The sequence below is a fragment of the Thamnophis sirtalis genome, unplaced genomic scaffold, assembly GCF_051295495.1.
Source record: "Thamnophis sirtalis isolate CommonGarterSnake01/CBP01778 unplaced genomic scaffold, rThaSir2_p1.2 scaffold_1, whole genome shotgun sequence".
Classification (NCBI taxonomy): domain Eukaryota; kingdom Metazoa; phylum Chordata; class Lepidosauria; order Squamata; family Natricidae; genus Thamnophis; species Thamnophis sirtalis.
In genome coordinates, this window is record NW_028261381.1 from 102168083 (window position 1) to 102195818 (window position 27736).

At 37.0% G+C, this 27736-nt stretch overlaps 1 long non-coding RNA gene across 1 annotated transcript; it reads left to right on the forward strand.

The window, feature by feature from the left end:
- The first annotated feature begins 482 nt into the window (after positions 1 to 482).
- LOC148049636 (uncharacterized) lies at positions 483 to 27736 on the forward strand. The gene is made up of 3 exons (XR_015697592.1): positions 483 to 844; positions 5314 to 5411; positions 27471 to 27736. It is a non-coding gene; the product is annotated as an uncharacterized LOC148049636 (long non-coding RNA).

A 27736-nucleotide genomic window follows, 5' to 3' on the forward strand; every position in this document is an offset into this window, starting at 1 on the left:
TGACTGTAAAAGTGAGTAATGTGTGCTGGCTGCGTCATGGCTCCAGTCACAGATGGTTCCAAACTGAGGAGAAATCGTGACTTCGGCTTGAGACGTCCCCTCTACATGAAAAGACCATCCAATCAAAACGGCGTCGGGGGAGGGGGGGCACTGGACTCCTCCGAGCCTCTGCCTTTTTTGCTCCCCCATCTTTGTGCGTGTGTGTGTGTGTGTGCGCGCGTGCGTGTGTGTCAGGTTTTCACATTCTGTGTGTGTGCCTATGTGCGTGTGCTCAGAGAGACTTGTCGCAACAAGTTGCAGAAAGAGAACTGAGACAGCGAGGGAAGGGTTAATCTTTAGGAAATCTTGTGCACTTAGCAAGATCGTGACCCTCCCACACACTACAGTAGTTTAAACATACCTGGAGGAAGGGGTGCTTGCCACGAGTTTCCTTTTTTTAAAACAACAACAACAAAAACATACACACACGCGTGCACAGACATTGGGGGGAGGTGATGCCTGTACCTCCAACAAGGATTATTCCTATCATAATTCTCACCAGAGGCCGCTAAGCGCCCGGCGAAAGAGGTAAGGGAAAGGGATCCTCAACTTTGTGGTCCTCTCTTGGGTCCTCGCTTCCCCAGTCCAGAAGGTGTCGAAAGCAAAGCAAGCTGAGCCGCAGCCGCCTTAGCCGCAGCAGCAGCAGCAATAAGAGCACTACTAGAAGGGAAAGACGAAGCAGGTACCGCTCAGTAGGAGTTTGCCTCTTGACGGGGCTGCGCTGTTGCTGCTGCTGCGTTAGTGCTGCATCTGCTGGAGAGCTGTTGCTTGTCAAGGTGGATTTGCCGAGGAAAAGGCAGCGAAGGTAGGAGCTTTCGGGTCTTCTAGAAGAAAGAATCTCTCTCGGTGCGCTTGGGGTGGGGGTGGAGGTGGGGGCGGGAGGGGAAAGTCGCTGGGAGGAGGTAGTCAGAAAGGGGTCTATCAAGTTTCTTGGGTCCCCGGAAGAGAATCTTGTCTTATTTAACTTGGCGACGAACTTCGTGGAAAAGTGTCCGCTGCCTTTCACTGCTGTAGACCAGGCACCTCTGCGAGGGTTCAGTGCCCAGCAAGGGGGGGGGGGGAGGTGGCGGCGAAATCAGTTCGATGTCATCTCCTGCAACTTTTCGCTTGGCAGGCGTTTATTCCGCCCACTCCTTTACTCCATCTTCGGGCTCTTGGGGGGGGGGGGTTGGACAGACGCTCAGAAGCCACTGATGGGCGAATGGCACACACATCCCTTCGAACTAGCCACGCTCCCCATGCTGAGGGACCTCATCTCCAATAGACAGTCTTATGGATCAGCTATAGCCATTGGTTGACCTCCGCCAGTGGGCTTCCCTTGGGTGGAATGGTTCGGTGCAAAGGAATCAGGTGAACCTACACGGATCTAAACTTTTTGACTTATGGTCTTCTTCATCATCATCATCATCATCATCATCACCACCATCCTCATCATACCCATTTGGCTCACCTGCTGGTCCTTCGGGTGCGTTTTGTTGTATTGTGTTCATCTTTAAACCTTGCTACTCGATATTAGGACTTATGGCTATTTCATCTGGAACCCTAGTCTATCCTAACCCACCCCACCTCACCCCATCTTCAACCCCCGGGGCAAGCAGAAAGAAGAAGAAGTCTAACAGGCATAGCAACACTATGGATTGTGGTCTTATCTGGGGTTGTTGAATAATTAGATATGGAAATGTTTCTTCTCTTTCCCCCTCCCCTTTGGAGAAAAAAGAGGGAGAGCAAGGGGGGGAGTAAGGCGCCACCTGATTGGCGAGTGACGATTTTAGCTCGCACCAATGAGCGGCGGGCCTCGTCTCTATTTATTTAGTGCTCAGGGGGAGAGTTTTCTCTTTACGCAGCGTCTGTGCACAGCGGTAGACCCTCTGCTCAGGAGCAGAGCGATGGAGGGGTGTGGGGGAAGCGCCTTCGGAACTGCCTGGCTCACAGAGCCCCTTGCTTCTGCAACCCAGTGCTCTCGGCCCCTTCAAGGGGACAGCGAAGGAGGGGGCTGGATGTGAAGGGCTGGGCCAAGACCCCCCCCTCCATTCCACCCCTCCTTTCTTTCCTTCCCCTCCTTTTACTCTCCCGAGTTGGTATTTCGGCTTGGGCTCGCCGAGGTACTCGGTGGGGATGGAGCTTGTGTGAGTGAATGGACGGTGGGGCGCGGAAGGTGTTCCCTAGTGCTTGAGAAACCAGCAACCCTGCCGCCTTGGATCTATACACACATTTTTTTTCCTCTTTGGTGGCAGCCGGATGGATGAATGTGGAAGCCACAGGAGACTTTGTCCTTCGCGAATCTTTTTGCGGTCTGGGCTTGCTGTATATAAGTACCTAGCCGGGAAGCCCTTACCCCAAAAAGCATTCGCGGAGGGCGCTTTCGCCGAAGGAGCAGCAGCTGCGCGACCGCCGAGACTTGGACTTTACCTAGATTCTGGGCTTTCCCTTTGCTTTCCCTCTGTAACCCCACGGACCCTTCCGTCGTGTGTGTGTGTGTGTGTGTGTGTGTGTGTGTGTGTGTGTGTGTGTGTGTGTGTGTGTGTGTGTATCGCGAGGATTAAAACGGCTCGTCCCAGTCCCTACCATCCCTTCCTTAGCTTAACTTTCTGAATAGACTTCGGCTCGCTTTTTTTTCCTCCCGTGGATGATTTGCTGGTGCCTTTTAATTTTTTATTATTATTTATTATTATTTTTTAACCGCCGAATAAAATGCAATAAAAAACTTTCGCAAAAGTTTGGAGGACGCCTCCCTCCCCCCCCCGCTTGAAGGGTGGGATGTGTTTCACCCCCTTCCACCCCGTCAGGATTAGAATTGATGTGCCTTTGATCTCTCCCCGTAGAAGAAGAAATGGAGCGTCGTCTGGGTTTAAAACGGGGGAGATCTCCAAAGGGGAATGGGTGGGAGATTTGGGGGATCACCTCCTAAATAATAGTGTGGGGGGGGGGAGACGAGAAGCAGCCGCTGTCGAGGGGAGCCTCAGGTATTAGGCGGTGCCTTTCCTTCCTCCGCCTCACTTCCAACCTCCTTTTAGATAACTTGTCTCTAATCTCCCGAGTCGCCCTTTTTCCAACTCGAAGCGATCCTGAACTTGGTTTAAAAAAAGAAAAAAAGGCCAGATCCCGCGAAGAACTCGACCGAGGCGGCTGGGACCGAAAGAAGCCGCCTCAGCCCTCCGCTATCTAGCGACGGGAACTGCTGCCTCGCCTTTCCTTGATCAGACCAAGCGCAGCGAGGAGTTGGAAGCAGCTCGCTATTGCTTTCCCTTTCTCCTTATCGTGGCCACCCGAGAGAAGGGCGCGTGAGGTTTCCCCTTCATGGTTGTCCCCACCGCCTCAGAAGACAAATGGGGAAAGAGCTCCGGCCGGGAGACCGGACCAAGTGAGAGGGAAGAGGGCGAACAGCAAGGTGCCAGTGGAATGCCCGGTTGTCGCAATCGAAGGGCCTATTGGTTGCAAAAGCCTTCTTGGGAGGGACGGTAGGAGGGAAGGAGGGGGAACCCAGATATTCCAAAGACTCTTTCTCTAACTATTGACAACTCTCAGGATCCCCCTTCCTCCAGCCAATAGAGAGGGGAAAGTGCTCCGCTCGAGGCAGGAGTTTCCCTCTGGCTCAAGAGAGAAAGCTGCAGTGGAATCAGGGTGATTGGCACAACCCAGGCTTAAGGGCTGCTCCTTCTCCAGAGATAAAAGGCCATTTGACAACCTGAGATGGTTTCAGAAAAGAGTAAAAGGCCAACTAAAGGGTGAGCAGAGAAGGCTGGGAAAAGGAAAAAGGGAAAAAAAGCATCTCAGCTTCCTTTCCCATCCTTGCTTCCCAACCTTAGCCAAGATTCGTGACTTCTGAGCGAAGTAGACAGAGAAAGGTTACATCACGAGGACCACTCCATTCTGCAGCCCAGCCTGCCTTTGCCCACAGTGGTTTCCTTTTGCATCTTTGCCTCCCAACACAACCTTCCGCACCATCAGCCTTGCCTTCCTTCCCATTAGCAACAGGTCCTGTCTGCAGGGGGCAAAGTGTCTCCCTCCCTGGGCAGTTCTTAAGAGAAAGATGTATTAAAGAAGGAAGGGAGAAAGCGAGGAATGCAGAGACAGGTCTCTATTTGTGAGGCATATGGGGCAGCAGAAGAATCTCACCTGGGGGGCAACAGGTGTCTGAAGAGATGCGTTTAAAAAACAATCCAACTTACCCAATGTTAGCTTCTTGCCTTGGCTTCTCAGTTCTCACATTGGCAGCCAACTGTTGCTACCAGTCTGGAGAAATTACTGCAGTTGTGGGGGGTCTGAATACCCTTTTCCAGCTCCAAATACCAAAGGGCAAAAGCAGATCCTGAATTCTTGCTTCCTTTATGTCCACTCCCCCAGTTTTTCTCTTCGTCTGTATGCTTTTAGTATCTGGAAGGGGATTGCTCTATTTGGGCATCATTCCACTATCTCTGCTCCATAAAGAACAGCTGCCTATGAGGCCTGAGGTGATAGGCAACAAAAATATCCACTTTGCCCCTTTAAAATCTCCCCACTTTGGGGGGTATTTCACTGGATTGCATAGTTTTATACTGGATTTCTCCTCCAATGAATAAACTGAAACACAAGTCTCACTCATCTGGCGTACAGAGAAGGCCTCAGCCTCTATTAGCTTTTCTCCCAATTAAAAAGTCTCATATTTTGCAGACAGAGGCCTAAGGAAAAGCTGGGGATGCATGATAGGGGCTGCTGGATTCCTCCCCCTCTACCCCTCCCACATTTCTGGGGAAGAGGTTGGGGGATGGCTAATCGTTAATCATTCTGCAAAGCTAACTTTTGTGCTGTTCTCGCTCACTTGTGGGGAGTGTTTCTTTTTCAAGGTGAAAAGTGACATTAGGGGAGGAAATCCTCTTCTATTTCTGTCCCCCCCCACACACACACACTTCAGGACCTTCCCCATCTAAAACCATAGAGCACTACCTTCCCATTTCAAATGCTTGCCACACATAGCCAAAAGCTAAAGCGAACTGTCTCAAGGTTGAGCTAAGCTGAGTCTGAAAGAACCAAACTGTATCTTGGAAGAAATGGACGAAAATATACTCTGACTTTCTCAATATTCTTTATGCACTTCGTCTCTTCTTATTCCCTCCTCCCTTGCCCAATGTATCCTTGAAAGAAGTTTCCAACTGTAGTGCAATATTTCTCACCTGGCCTTAATACTTCCTGCCTTTTGTCTTTACTCTTTTGTGATGCCTGCAACAGAATTTTTTTCTCTATGGCAGCAGCAAAAGCTATACGCATTAAAGTAGAGTGCATTGTGCTTCCTTGCAGGTGGGCCCCTACATTTGGCCTGAGAGAGGCCTTTCACAGAGATCCTATCTCCAAGGAAAGAAAGCTGAAGAGGACTCACCTAAGTTGGGAGAATGCAGGTGAGAAAGATGCCTATGTCCCCACCAAATTCCTAACAGACTGAGTTGAATTACCACAAAAGGCCACTAAATAGCACCTTGCTTTTTTGATCAGTCCCATTATTCCTGGAGCAGAACACAAGGAACCATCCTGAGATTCGCTAGCTAGGACCAGCTTGTGCCATTTTTGGTTGTTCTCAAGGTAGATCATCACTAAGGTTTAGGCCTTTAAAGAAAGTAATGTATGCTTCCCAAAGATTTTGGGAAAAGAAGAAAAAACCCACAATGAGAAAATTTACTGATGACAAGATTTCTTTTTTTCAACTATCTTGGAGATGGAAATGTGGAGGGGAAGGATGCTGACATAATTTCAAGTTTGTTCTTTCCTAAACATAAAAAAACATTCAGTCAGCAGGAAACTGAATCCACATCGTATTCTCCCTTTTCCTTGCAAACCTGAAGTTGATCACTAAATTTTGACTGAGAATTGTCAGCATTCTTTTCTTATTCCCTAGAAATGTAACTCACGTTTGAAGTTAAAACTCTCAGCAAAAATGTCTGCCTTTCCTGCCCACTTCTTTCCTAAAAGAAAGTTTTCTAATCCCAGCCTTTTCAAAAGGCCTTATTTAAATATGCTAGGATATTAGGCTAAAGACTTTCCCCATAATTCTCAAATATCACTTATTAACTTATTCAGCAGAATGCAAGCTAGATAGATAAACTAGATTATCTAGATTTACTAGATAAAAATCAAGCAGAAAGAGATGGTTACTCTTCGTTTGGCCTTCTGCAAATGGAAATAAAATGAGCAGTTTAATTAGCTAGGGAGGGCTGTCCTTCAAAGCGGGGGGTTGTAAGGCTTTCTCAATTTCTTGGTTCGGCATGTGCCTGTAAATGCTTTTCAGCAGAAATAATTTATTAGGTGTCTGGGTTAAGCCCAACTTTCTATTTTTGTTTAAGAACTGTAGGGCAGATAAGAGTGTTTGTGGATTAGCTAATCCCATTGAACCATGGTCCAAAATAAAAGATCTGGACCCTCCTACTTTGAAATCCTTTTGCTGCATCACCATTTGAATGGTCCCACTTCCCATGGATTAAAAATATACCTGAGATGCAACCTTAATGGAAGAGGATTTTCTAGAGACTGAACTGACTAGGATTAACATGTACATGGACAGAGGAGAAGGAGTAATCCAAAGTATTAATGTACATCATGATTTCCATTTGCAGCAGCTCCTATCCCCAGACTGGTTGTTAGTTCATAGCAAAAGATCTAACCCAGGAGTAGTATTGTTCAATTGCAATTTAAATAGGCTTCCTGATTCTGTGAGCAAATTTGTTATCACAGAGAAAAAAAATTAGGCCAAATCATGGGATTTGTTCACTATCCATAAAACAAAAAGGTTTATCAACAAGATGCAATCTTGCTTACAGATATTACATTATTAGAGTATATCATGTTTTTGAACTGTAACCCAGCTCAGCTCCAATTGTAACTGGATGAGATTGCAGCCATGAACATAGTTACACCATGAAGGGATTGTTTTATGCTGACCTCTATGTAGCTTCGAGACCAGTGGTTAGAAGATTTCACTTGAGACAAAGAAAATCTAGGAAAATTTATTTTACCTGAGTATCACTTAGAAACAAATTGTAGTTATTTTCGGTCAATATCTTCAGAAAAGTCACAGTTTATCTTAAAATCTAGAGAAGTTTGGAATGCTATTCATAAGCAAACCAAATTTAATTCATTTATTAGATATTAACCTGCTTTCATATTCTATCTGTTTTTTTTTAAAGAGGAATATATCACTTTGTTTTGTGGGTCAGTTAAAAATAAACAGAGTGAGATATGATCAATTAATTTTGGGTTCATAATTATCTTTAATTGAATATTTAACCCTAAGGTATATTTAATATGGTTACATTTGGGATTCTCAGACTTAAAGTAAATGTTTTTCAGGATCTCTTATATTAGAGACCATTGCTGTCATTGCACCTTGGCCCTTAATTGCATAGGAAATCATTATCTTATAATGCACAATTTCTGATAATATACAGAATGATTTTTAATGCTTTTATAGTCTACTGGAATTGCAAATATGTTGCTATTTACTGCATTGTTTGGGGCCATGCTTTTTTTTACAGTCTGAAAGACTTAGACATGACAATACTTAACATCATCTGCCATTGTGATAAAAACATTGTTCATATAGTTATATATAGAAATACAATGCTACGCAATACCAATTCTATTCACGGTTTCTTGGAAATAAGTCAGTCTGATTTGAAAGGGAGTTATTCACAAGTACATCTCATAGGACTGCAACTTTGATTTAAGACAGGAGGACAGAATATCAACTATCCAGATTATTTTGGTATTTTTGGTAGAGAAATGTGGAATACATTGCATTGAATAAATATTTTTAGAATTATTTTTTTACCCTAGTTAACCACATTCCCGTTGATGAACTATATGAGTTTTTTGCAGGAGAAATAAGATAGAACTTTGCAGGTCCCTTAGAAACTTGCATTTGAGGTGCTATAAATCTCCTTTGTTTTGATATTCCTTTTTATATTGGTACTATGAAGGAATTTGATAACAAGTATAGGGCGTAATCTCAATACAATTAAAGTGACATTTCTTACTTGGGAGAAAGCCCATTATCCACAGTGAAACCTGTTTCAGGATAATAATATTAGGAAATATGTAGCTGTTTTGCCTTGTAAGTTTGCTTCCCCACCACCATTCTCCTTAATGGCACATGTAATCAAATGCCATTTCTGTCTTCTCTCTATTGCATTGCTTTGCTCATTTTGGGCTGTTTTTCCCTTCAAACACTTTGCGCTTCTTTATCTGACAAAATACCACTTTATTTATTTCAAGAAATTCCCGTCATCAATCTTTCTCTATCTATGAAAAAATGCTTCAAGAAAAGAGAGGTACAGTTTGACAATGAGCATTCAGTATACCAGAAGAATAGGTTTCCCTTGCATTTGATGCAGATTGAAGCAGGATTATAAATCTATCCAACTGTGATGAATATATTTCTTAGCAAATCTACTGACCGAAAGATCTATATTTATTTCACCTTGGTTGAGGGAGAATTACAACCTTATCAGTGCTGACAAATTCTTGCATCTTAATTTCTATCACTCCCCCTAACTCCATCCTTGTTCAGTTCTCAGTTCATCCATTCAAAAATTTCTGTAGGCCATTCCTAATTCGTCCTTTTTAAAGCTACACCAAGAAGCTGATTTTGCCATATTGTGTAAGCTTCTGCTTCACATGGAAATAAATTGAACTGATTAATGATAAACTTCAACATTTTAAATGTATTATTCTTGAAAATCTGGGAATTAGCTTGAAAGTCATAGTGAGTTTGGTTGTTGTTTGGGAGGGGTTTCAGCACCTTTATATTCTCACTGAACGATTTATAATTCAAAAGTGCTGATTTCTTGTATTTAGTTCTTTTTTAAATGACAGTGCGTACGTTCCATGAAACTATAATTTGGCTATCTAATTTCTGCTCCCCTTTGTCCAATAAGAAAACTAACTGGTGTACATGAGTGTCCAAAGCACTCTGTAAAAATGTACAGTAATTCTATGTTTCACACTTTTGAACATCTCACACAATTTACACCATTAAAATCAGAAGCAGTTGCATTCCCATATATAGATTATTTCCTTTTTCTTTTACAGAACTGTAAACTCATTGGAGTGAAGACACATCTTATAATCCTTCTTACAATTAATACCACTTCTTTAGGTGGGCCAGGTTGCCACTTTACAAACTACAATATGCATCCCTATTTCCTAACTAATGGGTTCCCATCGTCAGAAATGTCACACACTTTTCTGCTGACTCAGCAGAGATAAGTAGAAGACAAAAAAAATCAACAACAATCTTTAACTATCTCTAGTAGTTGTCTCAATATTATCTAAATGGTTAGCATTAGCTTAGTTAAATTGGGACTTCTGGTTTTGTTGTTTCTGCAAACCATTATTTTTTTAAATGCTGCATAGCAGTATTGCTCTGGACAAAAATTAGGCAGCATTAGTGGTAGCAAAATAGGACATTTTTAACTTTCATACGTTAGTACAGATTGTACAGTATTTGGATGCAGAAGACTGAAAAATAAACTAAGAAAATTTTGGTTACGAAAATTTGAGATTTTTTTAAAGAAAAAATGCCTTGGATATTTAAAATACAATTTATTTTAAAATTAGGGATACATGCAAAAAAGGTGTATATGTTATATAGACTTGGAAAAAATGTATATTATTTAATTTTCATTAGTATATACAATATGTATGTCAACAAGTGTGTGCAATACATAGATATAAGAGATCTTTTCAATTAAATGTAGTTGAGGCCTTTTCAGTAACTTGTTTTTAAATTTATCAAATCAGAGTCATGTAAATAGCTCTGAAGCCAGATTTTATATAATTTTATATATCTGAGATAAAGTATAGAATTATAAAGAAACATAGAAAATGTAGAACAGGATCCTTGTTCTTAAAATATAATGCAACAAACTATTTCTACAGCATAGCAAAACAATGGTCCATTCATATCATTTCATGAGGTCCCAGCTGGGTTTGTATAATTTAAAGCTGGAACTAGACTAGTTCTTTAAAATGGCCATCTTAATCAGTTCATAAAAATCAGTTTGTTAAATTCCAGGATTTCTTTTTTAAAAATTAAGTAATAAACCTCTTTTCTTTATTAGTTATACTTCCATGATATAATTGTAAGCTGTTTCATTAGAACATGTTTAGTAAGCATCCATTTCCCCAATCTTTTGGAATTTTATTTATTTGTATTTAACGTAGGGCATCTACAGAGGTCATATAATCACTGATATACAAGTATAAATTATATATATATATATACAGGTCTTGGCGTATTACCTTGGCGTGAAGATCTGCTTACCTGTAACTGTACCTGCATACCTGTATCAGTGAAAATCTACTATATATATATATATATATATATATATATATATATATATATATATATATATATATATATATATATATATATATATATATATATATATATATGTGGACTTCTTACATATGAGATAATCTCTTGGTACATGTTATTGCATAGCTCAAATTTACAGTATATACCTTTCTCCTTCATAGGGAGCTATTCCTTGGCATTTTGGTAGTTTTGAATAAGTTTGCATTACATTATTGCTAGTATATAGTGAATTTTTCTTCCTTGAAGAGGGCGGTTTTTTGCCCTCCAGAAATCAATTTAACTACTTGTTTTGTGTTCTTCAACATGGAATGCCAATGGATATTGATATGATGTCTTTTGATGCCCTAAGTGGAGAAAATCATCCCAGGGGAACTCTCTCAAGTAAATTCACCACAAGTTTCCTCTCTGAACAATCACACAATTAGCTTTGTTAAGAATTAAATTAGAGTCAGCAAAATGAAATTGGTCCATTTGTTTAATATATACAGGACTGAGAGCAATATTAAAACAATTAGGAAGGGGGAAACTCTTATTTAGCTGTCGGAGTATACATTCTGTTTTGGGATTTACATGGCTGATAAAAGGCGGGGGGGGAGAAACTTGTTTCCCTTATTTATTTATTTTTGCCTCATTCATTAGACCATTAACATGCACAGAATTGAATAATAAAAGGGAAACTGTTTCCTTTAGTATAAAAAATGTAGCTGGATCTTTTGAAATATATCTTCATGTGACAGGTTCAGGTTAATCTGTACAGAGGTGAAAAGACAGAGATATTGTTTCGGAAAACCTGTTGATCAATAGTATGGAAAATGGATGCAGAATGCACCTCTGTCTGTCAGTACTGACATCTCCTAATAAGTCTGTGGGAGAGTAAAAGAATGAAGAGATGTGGCTTGTCAGTTTAGGCAGAAACTAGCTTGAAGGACTAGTGGTCTGACAATCTAAGGAAGTGATCAGTATGTTCATTCCATTCCATTCCTGAGCATTCCCTCTTCATTTTATTGCCATAATAACAACCTGGCATAGTGGGCATGTCAATGATCCAAATTCATGAAATGACTGTTTATGGCCAAAGGAAAATCTCTCGCTGTTCCCAATCTGGCTCAGTCACTAACCATTATAGGGTAGTCATTCTCTCCATAAAGCCCTAAATGAGCTTCTCTATTTACAATAATAGCATTGCCTTTGAAAACCGTCTCCTTATCTGGAATGCTTTTTTCATGGTAGAAACAAAGGACCCTAACTTAGATAATAGTTTGTAACACTGAAAACCAGGGCCATGAACAGATAAACATTTTTTTAAACCTATGGAAAGCAAATGCCCTCCCTCCCCCAGTGTTTAAACTTCAGATATACCTTTGTATCTTTTTAATTTGCAAAAAGTCTAATTTGACTTAAAGGTTGACATTCTCAGAAGTCAATCTCAGTCACTTGTACCATTTTCTAAAGATATTCGTAATGGTAACACACTGTCCTATAACATTGCTATTGTCCCTGTTTCCAGGTAATTTATTAGCTTCGCCCCAGTGCATGTGGCATTAAAAATAAATAGAAATAAAATGCCTTGACCTTAGTTGGGCTGGATGTTTGTCGTCCCTTAGCTTTTTGTCTTTTGGGTGGTCCTTTCTTCTTAATCTTTTCTGACCTAACCATCATAAGCCTGATGATTGTATTAGACTAGTAAATGCTTCTCAAAGTAAAGCTTAGGATATATGTAGGAAAACACATACATGCTGCATAGATTCCTGACATCTCTTGTTTTATAAAGACATAAAGATAGAGGCTAGCGTTTATCTGTGATACAAATGGTGGCTGTAGCATATTACTGTTGTCCACTGGAATTACGGGAAGTCATTCAGAGAGAGTAGTGAAGGCAAAAAAGAATTCAGCTGTAATGCTGCTAAATAAACCTCTTCCTTTATTTTGTTATGTTTTGATGGCAGATCATGCAAGGGACTGAAACTGAATGGGACAACAATCCTCTTTCCTTGCACACAGTGTTATTTTGGTCACATAGCATTTTTGCTCAATTGTACTCTTTCTATGAGGCTTCCATAGCTTCATTCTATGTTGTGTTTTAGTTGAATGCAGTTGAACTATGAGAGAGATAGATGGATGGATAATAGATAGATATAATAAAACAATGTAATATTTTAATAGTAGTTACTACTAGTAGTAGTTACTACTAGTAGTTATTAGTTACTACCATAGTTACTATAGTAACTATAACAAAATATGCTTTCAGAGATGGCCCAGAAGACAGTATTTATCTTGAAGTAATCCAGTGTGTGTTCTATTGACATGATTTAGGGTCATGTAAATCATCTTATTACTGTATTAGATAACTTTCTCTGAACTGTGTCTCATCTGAAAGGGTGACAAAGCCTACTGTTTGTTCTGACCTTCATCTTTGGGGGGGAAATGTTGGGTTAGTGCTAGGAACACCAATGTGGTTGGGGAAAAGATAAGGAGTAGTGGAAAACATATTGGAAAATATATATTATTCTTAAGAAAATCCATGGTTTGCTAAATACAAACTAAATAAACTACATGAAATAATAAAGTTTTTCTACATTTTTGCATTCATCATCTAACTAGCTGAATGACATAGGATAAGGGGGAATACAGTTTTTTGCATCCTAGTTTTTATGTATCATATCCTGTCAAGCAATCATTTCACGATTTGTAAAACATGAGTCCAAGAAAGACAATGATATTGGAAATTCCCTCAACAGTTAATAGACTTAAACTTTGGCTTGGTATATTTATTTGTTTTTTTTTCTTTTTCTTTCCCCTCTCTCTGCTTTTTCCTCTTTATTTTATTTTGTTGCTTCTTGGCCAAGATTCAAAAACTATCTTAAATTCCTTCCGTTCTTAAAAAAAGAAAAAGTCCATCAGTCAGCTTTATGCCATCCAGTTTCTATGCTATGGTTCCTAAGTGTTACATTCACCAAATGATGAAGCGGGAGAACTAGAAAACAGAATCAAAATGTCTGACTCTAGTGGATTAAGAGGAGAATATAAGCCACTTAGTACCAATTTCAGAAAAGCAGAGTATCACTTGTACTTCTACTTGAGATATACGAGGGAGAAGAATGCAGGATTTTTATGGGCCTTAGGTCCAATCCAACATAAATTCTCTTATTTCTCATGCGAATAGCCAAGTCAGATAAACTATCTTGCCCTGAGTGTTGTTTATTAGAGATTGGAACTTTAAAAGTTAATACAAGAATGTTTGCCTCATTGGTTAGAGAAGGTGTCAGTTTTACATGAAGATGAATAATTTTTATACATTTTTACCAATGTCAGAGGGGGAAAAAGGGTTGGGCAAATCATTGTTAGGTAAAACACAGTCTGAGTAGTTTTTAGGGCAGATGAAATAGCACATAATATTTAACGAGACTAATATTTGCTAACTAATTGCTGGTAACCCCTAAAATACCTAGCATCCAGTAAGTCATTTAAGTTTTTTCTTCTCCCATTTCTTTATATCTTTCATTAGCTGTGAAACATACAGTCACTAATGACTCCTCTCAATATTATTCATACATGTGCAGTGTTAGTAGCCACAATCTGTGTAATAAATTTATGTATAATAGATGTACATAATAGAAAGCTCAGAGGATCAATAATAGACTACTGAAGTGTCCTGAAGTGCCTGAAAGAAGAATATTCGTATCCTAATGGTATTATATATTTATTGGATAAAGTTGTCTGTACTCTGTGTAGTCTTTGCACAATTTCTCTCTCTTCAGTGCACTTGGAACCTATCAACATTATCATAAGAGTGTACATTATAATGAATTAATTGTCTTATTAGCGATCCATCAATTTAAGGAGTGATTTAAATTTAATTTCTTAAGATCTGGAGCGTCCCCACCTCACTTCAATACAAATAGGATGCTTCATATGATCAAAGGGTTACACAAAACTTTTCTTGCCTTCCAAAGGCATTTGGAAGAGGTTGGTGAACTTTAGGCTTTGAAATGGATTTATGTGGGAGAATTTAAATTTCATTGAAATCAGTGGCAATCAGTGGCAATGTTACTTGACTGACTTGCTATATAACATTGTTGGAAACATGCTTAGTAACACATGCAAAAATGCATGCATGTGCAGATTTATGTACTGTATAGAAAAATTATTTTGGTATAAACCGAACTGCACTGCTTCAGATTAAATTGCAGATGAGTGAATTAGAAAATGTTGAAATATTGCTCCATTTTACAAACCTCTACCTAATAGTCTAGAAACTCTGTACTTAAAATGGTATGTAGAGGAGGTAGAGAATATTATATGGAGAAAAAGAAATGTGCCACTGAGCTGTTTCTATCTTCTTGTTTCTTTCTAAATAGCAATTTTCTCATTTCTGCCAGTGAAATTAGAAAAAAAAAGCAAAAGCAAATGAGACTAGTTTGAAAACAAGGAAAAGACTTGACATGTGTTTTCTGTTTACCAAATACAGATACCAACTATAATCAACCAGACAGCCTCAAACAAAGCCTTTTATGTTGTATTTCTAGCTATAAACACAACTAGAACTTCCAACTAGTCTCAAACAATGCAACTACTTATTTAAAAAAACAATGTCTTATTCCTATTTCAACTCCAATGAACTCTATATAATTAATAAAAATCTCTTATAATCCCATTTTGTGACAGACAGCACATATGGTGATGGGTCTTTGATACAGCAGACTAGATTTAGCAGGAGTCTAAATTTATTCAAGAAATTCTCTTTTGCAGTGAAAGATAAAAGATGAAAGATGTGGGCAGAAGTTTGGGTGTTACAAGTAGAGGGCATCATATATGAATGACATCATCATTAATTACAGGCATTTCAGACAGAAAATTTTCCTATTCTGGATGGCATTTGGATTTGTGTTAATAGATTCCCTATTAGGTTTCAATAATATTTGATAAATGTTTATGTTTAAACTTTCTCTTGGTGTGAATAAGTGCTGTTTTAGAAAAAGAGACAGTAAATTCAGGAACCATACTTGTACAGGTAAATATCATATTGTTTGTTGATTGCAGTCATGTTCACATCTCCCAAGAGATAGATGCCCAGTTTTAATCATGATAAATTTGTACTTGGAAAGAAGAAACTGAATTGCTACTATGCCTAAGTCTCATCTTTGGAGTTGGAGACTGAGAAAAAGTAGACTCCTCCAGTCTACAAGGTGTGTTTAGAAATATAAACATGATTTTTTTAGTGCAACAGACCATCAAAGAAATAAACCAGGATAAGAGTCTCTTATATAATAATATCACCGGGATTGTTACAATCTTTAATAGTATGATCACTGTGAAATGAGGTTCAGACTTACTGTAGATTTGTACATACACAAACATACCTACCTACATACATACTGTACATACATACTGTACATACATACATATATACATACATATAAGTTATAATTCTGCATGCTCTGTGCAAAATATACTTCAGGCTACTTTTACAAACCCAGACCTAGTACAGTTGAAACAGAAGAAAAAAAGAAAGCACATTAATTCAGGTATAATTGTATCAGTAACATGATTTTAAGCAATGTTATTCATTCTAAACTTTTGCTTATTTATTTATTTGCATGTAGGCCCATACAACTAATTGATTGAAAACAAAGCCATCTATAGTACTTTATGGTTAACCAATTTATTAATGCAAAACAGTAATTAGGTGGCCATATTAAAAGAAGAATCCCCAGTAGGGCAAGATTAAGCTAATAATAAAAGTGTCAAAAGTGGGCTAAAAGTTAGATGTTGCCGTTTTTTCTTAAATCAGGAAAAACGGAAAAGAACAAAATATTAGCTGAGTTTCAGTTCATGGAAACATGATCTGAAATATAGAAGAAATGTATTGCAGAATTTGACACATGAAATATTTCCTTTTATGAATCATATTTGGGGGGGGGCAGTGCAATAATGAAAGCATGAAGGGAAAAAGTATGTATTTCTGCTTACTTTTTATCACATCTCAAGCAATGGAAAGTGGTACATTTGCTGACTCTATCCCAGAGATTACCAAAAGGACATAACTTAATCAGAAATTACTACTTTAGGACTGACTAAAAAAAGCAAGATTATGTATGCTTACTTGAAGGCAAGGTTCAATTTTTCAATGTGACTTATTCTAGGTAAGAATTACAAACTACTGCAGTCTTATATAAGTTAAGATTTGCAGATATATATTTTAGTCTGGTAAAAAACTGCTCTTAATATTAAATTACATATTATATAATGCTACAAACATAGAGTATTGTGGATTTTCAAACCTAGATCGGTTTTGGGAAGCAAAAGCTTTGTCAAAAATATTAGACAAAGCACATTCTAATCCACAGAATGTATTGCTCTTTATTGTATTGCCCTTTAAAGAGTCCAGGATTCTTTTTGTTTTTAACTCAGCACAAATTAGTACCTTCTAGAAATTATTATCTATAATTAGCAATTAGAGCATACAAAATCAATAGTTATATATAATTATTTGCAGGACTAAATCATAAATCATAAATCATATCCATTCCATTCTGGAATCAGGCATGTTGTAACTGGATCCAGTCATGTTCGTTCAGAATTACTAGCCCCTGTTGGTTTGAATTCAGAATAATTCAGAAAAGAAGGCTTAAAATTGTAGCCTGTGATAGGAGAGGGTGCAGATATTTTAAGCATAGTTACTTTATTTTTATGCCTTCCTTTGAAGAGCAGGCCTCATATCACCTTGCAATGTTCTTTGAAGATCTTTCAAATTTGATTCACAACATTTGCAAGGGGACTCAAGAGAGCCTCAGAAGTAATGGACAACTTGTGTGGTTCCTTGGATCCTAATCTTAGTTCTCTCCATTGCCTTCTATGCACAAGCTATTTAATAATATTCTAGTGGGACAAAGAAATCCTTATTTACTTATGTAACAAAGTACTTCCTCATTCTCATAACTGCTTATCACCTGCAAAGAGCAAACCAGCACTATTATGAACTCAACACTATTTATTAAGGATATTTTCACTATTATGGAGAGGAATTATCCTAAAAATTTTCTAGAATAAATGTGCTGCCCCCATTGCTAATCCCTACCCTGTTTTTATTAACATTGAAGGTAAAGATGTCAAAGCTCACAGATTTTATATACCTTAGAAAGGTAATGTCGGAATAAAGTGGAAACACTAATATTAGTGCAGCTAAGAATCACTTATATCTTCTCATTCATGAGTTGGGGTGGATAGGATGATATCAATGTCATGGGAATACCTAAATCCTGTTTAGATTCTACAATCACCTGAGGAAACGAACAAAGCTTTAAAGGCATGTAGCATTTTTTTAATGGTGGCTCTTCCCTTATTCTGTAAAATATTTTCCCTTCCCACACTCTTGAGCACAAGTTTTTCCAGAGGCTATTTAACAGCTGGGAATAAATAAAAAGTATTTTATAGATTAAACAATTTCATATACTTAAAACATTTATTATATTTTATTAAATCTGGCAATATGAGTATGGAAACAGTTTCATTTGCAATATTGCACTATTTAGCCTCAGCTCTTGTAAAAAAAGAAGAATTTGTTTTATCTGGTAAGTATTTTTACTATATGGGACAGAGTTATGGGCTTAGCCAAAAAACCTGAACCACCATTTCGGCCCATCTAATCTAAGCACTGCATTGTTTGATAACATCTATACTCTTTTTAAAAAAATGAAATTAATGTGGTTGTGTATGTATACATTTGTAAATACCCACACACACCCCACACTGACCCATACAATACTTCTTTGAAAATGAGGCGTTTTTCATAACAGGTACTGTCCTAATATAGATTTTGGATATTTTAAAAAGGCTATCAACATCACTTGTTTTCTTTTTATGATTATATTAATTCATCAAGTAAATAGTAATTAAAATGTCTTGCAATATAGTAACACTAAAATACAAACAACAATATATTTGGAGTAACTAGGAGGAGGAAAAAAACCTTACTTGTTTCACAGTGTGTCTGAAAACCACATGTGTATATCTCGTAGCCATGATTATTAGCCACGTCTTCCCTTTTGGTATCCATTATTTGCTGTGTTATTTACAATATAGTATTATAAAACTTCATAGAGTAAATAAATTGTCTGCTGCTGTAATTCTATCCATTGTTTTAGTAGACAAAGGAGGGTAGAAAAAGCAGACTAATAATATACATTAAAGACTTGATTTAGGATATTTCTATTTCCTTAATGGTTACTGCTGTAGATCTTCAAATAATGTATTAAAACACACACACAACAGTTTTTTTTAAAAAAAGTTAAAAGAGTATTTTAATAAAATATTTCTAGTGCAATTATTTTATTTAATTGAATTGTATTAATTGAAATAAAATAATTGCAATTTAAATAAGCAAACAAACACATTGCTGTAAAATGCCAAAAGAAATAATAGTTAACACAAATATTTATTTTTTCATTGCAGCTACTATGAAGGCAAATCTGTTTGCTTTCTAATTTATCACTGGGCAAAAAGATTTCCCTGATCTTTACATAATCTGTTAAAATTTCCCATTCCTAGTATTTAGTATTAGGTATCACTAACTTTTCTATTTCTGATTAATAAAACAATTTCTGATTAATGAAAAAGATCCCAGGCAACTAGAAATGCAGTCTGAATATATTAGGCTTAATAAAGTTATTCTTGCACCTGCATTTTTTTCTGCCACATTTTAGCTAATAGAATTACCTACTTTAAAGATTGTGTCCAAACAAAGCTAAACGGAATGATTATGAACAAGTCTTTCCCCGCTGCAGATTTGGCATAACTGAGATTTAACTCTCTTGCCTAGAAAGATTGGCCTCTAAAGTTCTGAGATAGGAAGCTACTGAGTGTTGTTGTTATTGTTGCAGGGCTGGCTAAGTCCAGAAATAGTGAGAAGACATATAGAAGTGGTAGCACTAGAAAAGTGAAGTGTCTGTGTTTACTAAAACCTAAACATTTTACTTATTATCCAAAGGTATGGGAAGGGGAATTGGAGCAACAAACACCTGGCAGAGTCAGGGCCAAATTTAACTTCTTGTCTGAAAAATATATAAGCTTTCCTTCCTTCCATCCTTTTAAAAGTCCCAAGGAAGATGTGTGTGTTGGGGGAACGTAGGAATGATAATGATAGACATTGAAATGGTTTCCATTTCAAGATTTACTCACCTGGAAAAAGAAGCTGAGTTGGGTACAGTGTAAACCTTGTCACTTTTGGTGCCATTGTAGTTTATTTACCAGTGCAAACAATAGCATTAAACAAATAATTTTCACTGAACTGTAGAGCTCAATAAAACCCTTTTCTCCTGTGCCACCTTCTTTTCCTGAGCTGCCTTCTTCAGGAATGTTATTTATATAAAACAGTATGTTAAACGTTTAGATGCATCGAACACAGTTACACCCAACTTGATGCTGTCCAAAGCTATGGGAAGGTTGACTGATTGTATTATATATGTTTCTTATTCTTACTTTCTCTGATTTTCTAAATTTCACCCTCACTTGTTCGGCTTGATTACCTCTTCCTCCATATTTGCACTTGTCCTGGTTCTATATGGAAAACATCTACCTTAAAAAACAAAAACAAAAAAAACCCAAAGCGCTCTAGATGGAATGGCTTGCTGACAAATATATATCTGCTGCCTCTAAATGGGGAGAGGCATGAAATAAATTAGCCAGTTCAAAACCCAAGTGACTATACTGTATATTGCAAATCTGGGAGGATTTTTTTTTAAATGCTGAAGCTTAAAAAAGAATGTTGACCCTTGTTCGGTTCATGGGAAGATCTCACCAGATAGTAAACATATGCACTGATTATATAGGATGCTGTGGTGACTGTTTTTCACAACAATACACATTCGTTTTAATGCCTGAAAAGAAGCTTTAGATGCAGGGCTCAACACCACAAGTTCATTAATTCTATGTAAACCTATCATAAGAAAAGAGCTTGCAAGAAAGCAAAAATCTGTGAGTTGCTGGGTCTCTTTTTTATCTCTTTTCCCCTTATTTATATATTGTACTGTACCTTCTTTTATGTGACATCTTTGCTAAATAACATTCAAGGATAGGCCTGAGTTTTACCATCCTTGAGTCTTATAAATCTTATGAGTTTCCAGTGTTAATTGTCAAAGTAAAAACATTAACACAGTACAAAAGGATCTTTAGTAGTATTCATATTACTTGTGTAATAAAATATGGTATTTCCCAACTCCTATGTACTATTTACAAATACAAGACAAAGCTAAAGACTCCACATGAGGATTCATAGAACCATTGTGAGATATTCAGTTGTCCCATGGATTGTTGTTTTTCCTCTAAATTTTCTTTTGGATTATATATTCTGCATTTGTATTGTTGGTTTTAGTGGTTGTATCCCATAGACATTGGGGCAGCTTATAAATTTAATGAATACATATGTTAAGGCTTATATTTCAAAGAAGACAGTATTTGTCTGCAACATTCATCTAGTGAATAGAATCTAATGATAATATCATATTTATGAAACTAGTTACTAAATTTTTATATCAGTGAAAATATATTTTTTAAATCATGAATTGGTTGGTATCCTCCATTTTGTTGGTGTTTTTTTTTAGCATGAATGATCAAACTAATGTTAAGGATGAATTTTACTTATTTTAAGATTAGATTTTTAAGTTTCAGTATTCAGGAAAATTATATAGCTGAACTGCAATAATACTTTGCAAACTTGAGTTTGTTACATAAAATCTAACAGTTGTGAATATTAAAGTTCTTGCAACAAGTTACAGTTCATCATATGTATAATACATTGATTTTTAACTTCACTATTATGGTTTTTAAATTCTGGCTTTTTTATTTTTAATATTTAAGAAGGCTTTTGTATTCCTCTATAGGGGCAGAATGGACTGTATTATGATCAATTGTCACAAAGAATTTAAATATTTTGATTTCTGCTATTTTCCTTGCTACCTGGTTGAAATTTTGATATGTTCTTCCCCACATCTTAGTCTTCTGCACAAATAAGTTGGAATGTAGAGTAAGATGATAATGCTTGAAAAATAACTCTCCACTTTCTCTTTCCTGGGCATTAAGCCTAGTTTAAATTCATGGAAACAACAACATCAGAGACGTAAAAATAGCACTAAGAATATTTGTTGTTTAGTCACGTTTAATTTCTATAGTAGCTGTAGTAACTACTATATTGAATAAACCAACAGTGCAGCAGTGCTCTGGATAAAGTAAATACCTTGGTTTGTGTCATAATTAGAGAGATGTTGGGTTAGATCACTTGTTTTGTACCTTAATAGCCAATTGGATAATATGTTTTCTTATAAAATTCTACTGTGTTAGTGTTAGTGGATAAATGTGATAAGACTGCAGCATAAGAGACTGTGAACAATCAATGGGTCTTGTACACAGGTTCTGCTTGATAGAGGTACAAATTCTATGGCTTGTGGTGTTTTGGCCATTTCTCTTGATGTATATTGCTTTTTTAAAGTATACTTTTCGTAGTGCTAAAGAAAACATTTCACATTGTTTGAAGACATCCATTTGATTCATGATAATCTTCCATGAAGCTTGTAGTTTTCTACCCCCAGATCTGCAAATATTTTAATTATAACTTCCTCAAAAATATGCGATCCCAGCAACATATGTTATGATGTAGTATATATAGTTCTTTTCAATGTTCAAGTACATTTTTTGCAAGTGTCTTTGGAATCAGTTAAGCATAAAACTTAGTAACTATTGAGTAACTTGCTTTGTACTACAATTAATAGAGGCCAGTATATACCTGATACGATCATTTAAAATGCATCAGTATCAGAACTGGTTATGTGTTAACTTTATATCAATTCTTTTTTCTAAGAAGCATTCAACTTTTTTTCCTGCCACCATTTTGTCCTCTCAAATAAACTAGGCCCAATATAATAGCTGAAGCTGCCAGTGAATTTCATAGCCGTGGTGACTATATCATGCTTCACAGCATATTTAGACAGCCATTCAACCCAACCAACTGAATACGTCGTTAAATCAGCCAAGCCATTAAAAATATAGCTACACATTTTAAATGAATCCCATAATATTTTTAGTTCCACATGTCAGTTCTGGTTGGGACACCAACTTTTTTTTAAAAAAGTTTTTTTTTTCAAAACAAACACAACACATAAAATCTTTCTTTTTACATACTGTAGAAAGTGTATCAATTGGTTACAAAAGACTTTCGTGCATCTCTTTCACAGTCATCAAGCATAATTCATATTAACTCAAGTATTTTAACTCAGATATTTATACATGTTACCGACATCATACCTCCATTTTCATTTATAGCAGTAGACTTATATACCGCTTCATAGGCCTTTCAGGCCTCTCTAAGCGGTTTACAGAGAGTCAGCATATTGCCCCCAACAATCTGGGTCCTCATTTTACCCACCTCGGAAGGATGGAAGGCTGAGTCAACCCTGAGCCGGTGAGATTTGAACCGCTGACCTGCTGATCTAGCAGTAGCCTGCAGTGCTGCATTTAACCACTGCGCCACCTTGGCTCTTCTGACTATAGTTGTTTAAACGTCCTTCATCATAAAATATACCAAGATTTAATACATAACCACATACTGGCATTTCATTTACTATTTCTTAAATCCTCCAATGACACTGAATCCTTATGTCCTATTCTAGCTAAACATCCATAATATTTAATAACAAAGTTTTCTATCCTTCTTTCCAAATTATTGTTTACAATTTACATCTCATTTTCTTATGTTGTACACATACACACACACACACACACACACACACACACACACACATATATATATATAATCATTATCCCTCCTTTATTTAACTATATCCTGCATCATATCATTTCCCCCTAGTAATCATGACTTAACTGAATGTAACTTAATTCTTTTTTTTAATTATAATTAACCTTTATATATAATCCAAAAGGGTTTCTAATCTTCCTTTCATGGGTACCATTTAATATTCATATCCAGTTATTACTTATCATAACACTACACATTGTATACATTATTATCATTATCAATTATTTATTTAACTGTATCTATTATCATTAAATTTCGCTAAGTTTAGCTAGTTTTAAATTATACTCCTCCATCTATCAACCTGTATCTTTCCAGTAACAAAACAGTGTCATATCTTCTGCCATTTGTGGCATCAGTCCTCTAATCATCTCCTTAATCAACTTTGTATGGACTCCTCTTAGCAACTCTTTGCTTATAAAATGTCTCATGTGATTTCAAAACCCTTCTTCTGTTTCCTTAATCATCTTATCTTTGATTATCGGTGGTGTTATCAAAACTATTGCTAATAAGATTTCTCTCTTTAAATCCATAAATTCTTTTATTTTTTCCTCTTCTGAATCTTCCCATCTGGGATAGGTTTCCCCTCCATTTAATTCCTCTTTCAGTATTCCACTCTTTCTGTTTTCAGAAACAAACCAATCACCATAAATATCATAATATATATTAATTTTCCTCTTCGATTTTTTGGATTTTAACCACCACTTTTTCCATTTGATGAACATCTTCAACATCTCCATCATATTTTACTGTTAGATGCACTAAATAATCCAACTTCTTCTCTATCCTCTCACTTATATTTGATAATTTCTGTATTTCTGAGAGTATCTTTTACAGATTTAAAACTTCTTTCTGGTGTTGAAATTGCGCCATGATTTCCAGCTGACAAACACTGCTGCTCTAGCTTAGAAGGTTTTAATAAAATTAAGCATCACAATAACATTTTGGTTGAAAATCTACTTCAAGGAAACATCTGTATGTTTTTCTTCTTCTTTTTATCACTTTCTGTAAACAAGCTGTGAGTCCTTGAAGTGCCAAGCCAGGATAATCAGTGAAAAAAGTATTTTGTTTCCAATACACAAACCTCTAGCCTCTGAGTAGCAGAGTTACAATATTACAATGTTACCATTTCTTTGTTTCTTTTTGTATCTTTTTGTATTTCAAGTTAAAAAAAAGGTCTGATTCTTAAATGAGTTAGAAAAACATCCACAGTAATGAAAGAGGAGAGTTTTATCCATAGATTACAGAGAAAAGTCAAAGAAAAAAAAAATAGAAGGAAACTTAATCTGTTCATTTTAAAAGGCTTGCATAAATTCCATCCGTAAAAATAGTATTTAAAAAGTAAGATAACCCACTGTTCAAAACCAGTCCAAATTTAATTCCACCGCTTATTTCTTCTATTCTCCAATGTAAATTAATTTTAAGGTTTTTTTTTATAGGCAGTCACTTTTAAAACAGTAAAAATTCCTCACCAGCTGAAAACACTTTCTCTTTCCATATCCTTCTGTTTTGGAGCCGCCCCGACTTCATCAGCCATTTGGCTGGATTTTTTGTCACTAGCTTGAACAGCTTTTCTTGGATCAATCAGAGACTTTGCGGTGTCCCTGTGATCAGCAAGATGCATTCTTCCTCTTCACCATCTCTGCGGGATGGTTTAGGTCCGTTTGGACCTCCCAGAGACAAAAGTATTGACTGCGATCTCAGAGCATTGAGATTGCACATCGTGTCATCGTGACTTCGGCTCCTCCCCGGGACACCAATTTTTTTAAATGGTTTGGTAACAGGTTCAGTTGGTTTACAGTAAGTGATGCACTTATCAGGAAATAAATGATCATAAGTAGTCTCTAGATTTGAAGTAAAATCTCCTGGCATAAAAAGGGGCCAAAAAACAATAATCCCAAATTCTGTTTCTGTCTTCACATGGAATAATAATGGCAAATGCAGTGCTGTATCTATAACATTTAGCTATTTTTTTCTGTTTTACCATTAAGACATACTACAGCCTGTCTTTTAAGCATGGATAAAAATTCAGTTTCCTTGGCTAGTAAATTATAGGTAATATCTATTGCAATATCATTGTTGCAGATTCAAAATGCCAGTATAAAACTTTTGTACTGAATATAAAGTGCGAAGTACAAGTCCGGTTATTTTGGTTTGAAAATAGACTACTAAACAATTGAAACCCCTTCCCTAGAAAAAAATGTTTAAATCTAGAAAATCAACATATATAATTTCTTCTTCTTTTAGAAGATTTAGGAGTATTTTTATACCTAGTTTTTGGGTTGCTTCTTTTGTGCTTTCACAATATTGATTGCTGCGCAACTGAGTTAATTTATTTTGGCTTAGTTGTAGCACATTCAGAATCAAAGGGCTCCATGGAGTTCATGGATAACCACTTTACAACAGTAGAAAATCCTGGGCTGTGCCATTCTGCAGAAGTTCACTTGCAGTGGCACACTTCTGATTTACTACTGTTTCATCATTTATTATTATTTAAATTGTGAATTCAGGGATGCTGCTGTGATACTCTTCCATCAGTTTAGCGACTATAGCAACTTTTACCAGTTCCCAAAAAGCTGGATACAATGTATATGGGTCAGTGGTGGGATTAAAAAATTTTACTAGCTGGTTCCACTGGCTTGGTGGGCGTGACGTGACTTAGTGGGTGTGACTTGGTGGATGTGGCATGGTGGGCATGGCAGGGGAAGGATACTGTAAAATCTCCATTCCCTCCCCACTCCAGGGGAAGGATACTGCAAAATCCCCATTCACTCCCCACCACACTAACTTGCTTTCCAGCTCCGTTCTCCTATGCAGAGCAACAAAAGAAAACCCAGCCGATCAGCTGGGACTCGGGAGGCAGAGAATAGATGGGGGCAGGGCCAATCAGAAGTGGTATTTACCAGTTCTCCAAACTACTCAAAATTTCTGCTACCAGTTCTCCAGAACTGGTCAGAACCTGCTGAATACCATCTCTGATGTGGGTGCTCTTTGATAGCTATATTTCTGGTCTTCTGCTGGTCACCTAGAAGGAGCATTGATGGTCCATGTGGCTTTTCAGTGTTACAGGGTTAGTTGCATTAAGGAGAAGAACACATTGGTTTGGATTGTTTTTGAAATTTGAGATGTGAAAATGGTGACAGGATGGAAAAGATCTAGAACTGTGTTATCTATAAAGACATGGAAAAAGTTGATAAAGATAACGATGCTGGTTATTGATACCATTATAGCAGTGCTTGCTTTAAGATGTGTGAACTGGCTGAGAACTTTGGGAATTGAAGTCCATGCATCTAATGTTGCCAGAATTGAGAAACACTGCTATATAGTACCATGCATCATTGAAAAAACCTTTGTGTCTTTACACAGGAAAAAAAATTAAGAGAAGACCTCTACACCTGTTTTCACAATTCTGAAGTAATCCTATTCAGAAGAGGTCTCAGACCAGACCTCACCTTCTTCAGGGGACAGGATCAGAACTAAAGAGTGAAACTTGGAAAGAGTTGAGTTCAATTAGTCAATGGTTATGGGCTCTTCCAAAAATATATTTTAAAAGAGTTTGAACATCATCCTTTCAGAATGTTATAGATCAATATTTCTAATTTTTTTTCTTTCTCTCAGGATCTCTTCCCACTTTTAAAATTTATGGAGGATCTCAAAGGAATCTTTGTTTATATGGGTTATATTTATCACTATTTACCCTATTAAAAATAAAAGTAAATGAATTACCATTACCACATGCCACAAAGCTTTGGTGGGATTTTGATATTACATTATTTTCCAATGTAGGTTGGCAAATAATTTTGATTTTACTGATGCCTGAGAGATTCTTGAGGACTTCCAGGGGTCCTTGGACCACATTTTGAGAAACACTGTTATAGATGCTCTTGCAAAATAGCTGCTGGAAAGCTTTCAAAATAGTTGCCAGAATAACTAGCCCAAAGCATCAACATATCCTGTTTCCCCAAAAATAAGACCTCCCTGGATAATAAGCACAATCAGGCTTTTGAGCGCATCTGCTAAAATAAGCCCTCCCCTGAAAATAAGCCCTACCCAAAAATATTGCAACACAGCAGCAGCCATGAGGTGGCCACTCTTGCTGCCTCTTGTACCTCAAAAATAATAAAACCTCCCCCAAAATAAGACCAAGCACTTATTTCAGTGATCAAAAGAAAATAAGACCCTTTCTTATTTTCAGGGAAATACATTATCTTCTTACTATCTGCTTTCCCCTCAAACCCTGTCAAATGAAACACTCTGTACTAATCATCAACCTTTGATTTTTTGCAGGGCACATAGACATACTTATAGACAAAATACTAAGGTCTGATGGCAAGCATTCTCTTTGGGATCTCCCCTCCTAGGAAACCACTCTCCCACACCCAACAAAGATAGCCCATACTCTCATGGACTTCTGGAAGCTGATAAAAACTTGGTTGTTCCTGAAGGGTTTTGGAAATTGACTCAAGAGGAATTACCCAAGTCAATATTATTTTAATGATATATAGTAATGCTGGAGGATATTGCTTTACTTTGAGATATGACAGCCTTCTATT